The sequence below is a fragment of the Prorops nasuta genome, unplaced genomic scaffold (genome assembly GCF_024137725.1).
Source record: "Prorops nasuta isolate Cenicafe-Biocafe unplaced genomic scaffold, Cenicafe_Pnas_1.2 PNAS00013, whole genome shotgun sequence".
Taxonomy (NCBI): domain Eukaryota; kingdom Metazoa; phylum Arthropoda; class Insecta; order Hymenoptera; family Bethylidae; genus Prorops; species Prorops nasuta.
The window spans coordinates 447,906-452,826 of NW_027116810.1; positions in this window are offsets into that span (position 1 = coordinate 447,906).

Consider the following 4,921-nt stretch of genomic DNA (forward strand, 5'->3'; position numbering starts at 1 on the left):
TTTAAACCAATAGTTGAACCATTAAAGAAGCTCACCGAAAATAATCAAGCAATTTTCGTTGCACCGAAACATGAGATAAAAATGGAACCTATAAAGAGATCTGTCTCACACGAGGAATCTTTCATAATTCCGATGAAACGAAGAAAGTCTTATCTCACATGGACTCCACAGCGGAAAGATTTCATACGCAGCTCCAGAATTAACGTTCAAGGTCATTCATCGGATGATGAGCAGGAATATCCACAGTCGCACGAAACACAGTACCTTTCTCTGGAAGATGATGAAGAGGAGGAGGAGGAGAAGGTGAAGAAGAATAATGAATATGGTACGCAAGATTTAGCGAGACAAATAGAATTACCTGTGCATACATCCATCGAGGATGTAAAAGATGCTAATCGAAGTACGATAAAGTCTGGTTCTATTGCATCCAAATCTATAGAATTGTTGACGAATAATACTAAGGATAAAATTGACAGTAATTTTGGAGTTAAGTTAGATAAAGTGACGAATCAAATGTGGCATGCGAAATGTGCTTTTAATGTTGATGATTACAGTAATTTTATTATTATCGATAAGGAGTATTATCCTGGCACGAAAGGTCTATTTGAATTGATCTTCATGAAAGAACCTGAAGACTATACTAAAGATGATTTAGACACATATAAAAGTATTCTTTCTCAAACTAATGTGCACAGAGCAGATAACATTAGTACAGGAAAGCTTCGTGGGAATAAGGGACATAAATGGAAGAAAATAATTAGTGAATTATTTCCACCGAAGACAAAACTTGTACAAGGCAAGGGATATATGCGTGTTAATAATAATCCCGTGAGCTATGTACATTGGACGATCCAAACGAACTGGTCGAGCGATTAAAACTTTTAATTGCATCATCTGCTGCTGGTCATACGAATCACCATAATGAGATACAGTCAATAATTGAGGAGCTCCATGAAGAAGGTATCATCTTATAAAAGAGATTGCAGTTTCAAGATTTTCTCAGTTCAACGTACTACTTCACTATGACGATAAATAAATTTGGAGCTGGTTTCAATACTGGTAAAGTGAGAAATTATTTTCACAAAATTGATGATGTTACGTTAAAGTTTGATAAATATAAGAATGCATTTAATGCCAAGAAGAAAATAATTTCAAACTTAGAATGTGATATTACGTAATTCGATGACTGTACGTGATAGCTTAATGAGAGAAATGTTTGAATATAGCGAGAAGCTAACTCACTATTACCTAAAATGTAACATTCTTGAGGAAAAATTTACAACTCTAATGAAAAAAATCGATGAATTTGATGAAATTGGTATAAGAATCGATAAATTGCTTGATAAAGTCGATCATAATGATTATAAATTGGATCGAAAAGACAAGGAATTACGAAATGATATGATTGTTGGATTGCAAATTGTTGTAGAATATTTCTCTAATCAGCTCGCAAAAAAAGATTTTGCAAATGAGAAGAATAGAGAAGACGATATAAATTATGCCCTGAAGAAACTTATACTACCGCCAGTGCTTGATGACCTGCTGTAAAAATAACACGTAGTGGAATAATTATGAGTGGTGAGGAGAAGAAACAATTGGTAGAAGAGTTGCATGTGCCTGCCAGACGGAACTTTTTACGTAGACGGGTAATAATACGAGGCTTCGATGACCTCTGGCAAGCAGACCTGGTAGACATGAGAAATTATGTGGACACAGGCTACCGGGTCGGTGACAGTTTTCCTAAAAATTTTGTATATTCTGTTGCGGACAGTTGGCAGTACTGATTGAACTATAGATAAACGTACTATATCTATTAACTATAGTAAACAATCTGGCATCACTGGCAAACATACACCAACATACACTAATTCCACTTTTAAAAACAATGAGTGTGACATAAATAGGTTTAAATGGAAAATTTAATTTAACTTGTCTCATTGAACATGATGGAAAGCTTAATAAGGATCATAATTTTAGATAAGTTTCCCCTTCTTTATAATTCTGATTTTTAAGATGCGAAAGAACTTACTTCTTTGTGAAATATTATATATTATTACAGGTTACTTAACGAATGACATGAAACATCTTTACCAAATGTGTGTAAACATACATCAGCTTCGAACAGAAAAAGAATGAGATAAGAAAATATTTAATTTAGCCAGGAGATACAAGAAAGGTTCAGCAATTAACGTATCATGTACAAGAGCAATTAAAAGCAATATGACACACATTGCAGATATTGGACTTAATTTAATGCAGGTTCAAAAGGACGCTTTCAAGGTAAGCTTTAATGTCGCCAAAACTAAAAGATATTTTTTGAAAATGATAGAGATTTTAAGTAAGTGGTGGATTAGACTGAAAGAAGAGATAATGATTGCAATAGGACTATAGTAATAACGTATTAGTATTTATTAGTAATAAATTGACCGAAATGATTGAAAATTAAGTACAGATGTTGAGTGAGATTATATAGGAAGGAAGATTGATTAAATAAGTGCAATAGAATTAAAGGATAGATAGTTTGTTAAAATGGAAATAGATAAGTGGGAGAAAATTTGTTATTTTAACGTATATTGTATGGTTATAATAGATTTGTATTTACAGGCATTCATGGAATTAATTGACCGAGAGGATTGTGTAGATCAAATAAGAAGAGACTAAGTGGAATGATGGAGCTGACTCGTTAAATGGATAACTAAGGATAATAAGGCTAAAAACAAAATAGTGGAAAGATGGTAATTGGCTATAAAGATGGAATAGGAAGTAAAGGCTAATTTTTCCATTGTCTGGTAAATATCTTGGTAAATTTATTTATTTGATAAAACTTGAATTTGAATGGAATTTACTACAGTTGAAAGTAGCCCTAAATAGACTTGTTTTAACATATTGATTACATGAATTGGTTTTGACAAATAATCAGAGAATCGGAAGGGTTTATAAAGCTTCGTTTTCTGAATAGGTGGGACAGAAATGATTCTAAGGAGCATTGGCAGAGCAACCGCATGACATAGGAAAAGAGAAAAAGATGTTGATAGAGAAAATACCATTTATTATCGTGTGAATTTAAATTTAAAAAATTTAATATCTGTATTTATTTAATGAAATGCATCCTTCTTGCTGTATGGTTATTAGTAAATACAATTTTTCGGTAAAATCTTTTAATAATTTAGGTTTTATTTGTAGAAATATTTGTCCTGTAAGAAAACTGTTTTTTTCAACTTTGCAGTTTTATTAAAAATAGTTACATTTATTAAATAGCTTAAACTAGAATACAAAATTGTTATTTATTTATTTACTAAAGTCTGAAAGGAATAAATTTTGTTTTATTTTCTATATCTATTTTCAATTGTTTAATCTTCACAGTAAACCTAGAAAATTAAAAATGTCAAGTGAAAAAAAGATTTGGTTATTTGATTCATATAGATATTATGTTAAGAGAAAGTATAAGGATCGTATGTAAGTAGTTATATAGATATTATGCAAAATAGATTATTTAAAATTTGTTTGTATTATTATAAGAGTAATAGAAGTTCATTTTTTGGAAAGCGTACACTTTTTATTTTTAAATTTAGTTTAATACATATTGCTGAGACTGTAATAGTGGAAAAATATTCAATATTGTTAAAATAGTACATAAAGATTAATATAAATAATAAAAAGACCAAACTTTTTTACTATTTGTATGACATATTAACATTTAATTTTCTAAGTAATATTGGCATTTCTTATAACTAAATTTGTACGGATTTGATTAATACATTTTCTTATAATAGATATCTGAGCTGCGCTCTGAATAATAAAAATTGCAAAGGACGTGGCATATACAAACAAAATCAATTTTATCTTATGCATTCGCATAACCATTCTCCAAATTTAACTACGATTAACAAAAGGAAATTTTATGAAAGTATTGCAAATTTGAGCAGTGCAATAGGTATTACGCCTAAGGAAATTTACACATGTTTGATCACGTACGTATATTAAAAAACATTTAAATATACAGTGAAAATTATACAATATCTGCAATGATCTTTGTTACATTTTCAATTGATTTTATTTATGATAGAAAGCATCCAGAATTCAATAATATTAGCTTTAACAGTTGTAAAAGAACAATTATAAGGTATATCAATAAAACTCAAAATAGATTTAACATTCCAATGAAAAGGAAAACCTTAGAAGAGTTAGGAGAAGTCTTGAAGCAAAATGAACACTTATTAAAATATAATTTTGGAAACGATATATTTAAGCTAACAGTTACAAACATTCACTTTTTAAATACCGTTAATGTTATACTTTTTGATGAAAATTTCTTCCATAATTTGTCTCCTAAAGTAGAACAAATTTTTGCTGATGCTACTTTCCAAAGCGTCCCAAATCTAAGAGAAAGAAACAAAATGCAGTTATTAACAATTTTAGTTAAACTTAACAGTAATAGTAATAATAAAGTAAGTTAGAACAAAGAAATAATAAATGAAATCAATTTATCTTAATAATATTATTTTAATTAGGCTATACCTTGCATTTGGGTTTTGATGGAGAATAAAACTGAAGACAATTATAAATTAATTTTTGATTTTATAGCTACAAAATTTCCATCGTTAAAACCTAAACTGTCAATGGCTGATTATGAATCAGCATTGAGTAATGCCTTAGTAAAGACATTTCCAAGATTAAAAGCAACTCATTGTTACTTCCATTATGCACAGGTAAATTATTTTATGTGTATTCGTGTATTAAATATTACGTGCACATTCGGCCAACACTCAGCAGCCCCAGCCGCTTAGTAAGATACTCGTATCATTTGTTGATTGATTCAAATGGGCCAATCACAAGCATATTTTACTTAGCAGCTAAAACCGCTGACTGAGGGTGCATTCCAGATTACGCATGAAGCGCATAGAATGTACAGTTTATGTCA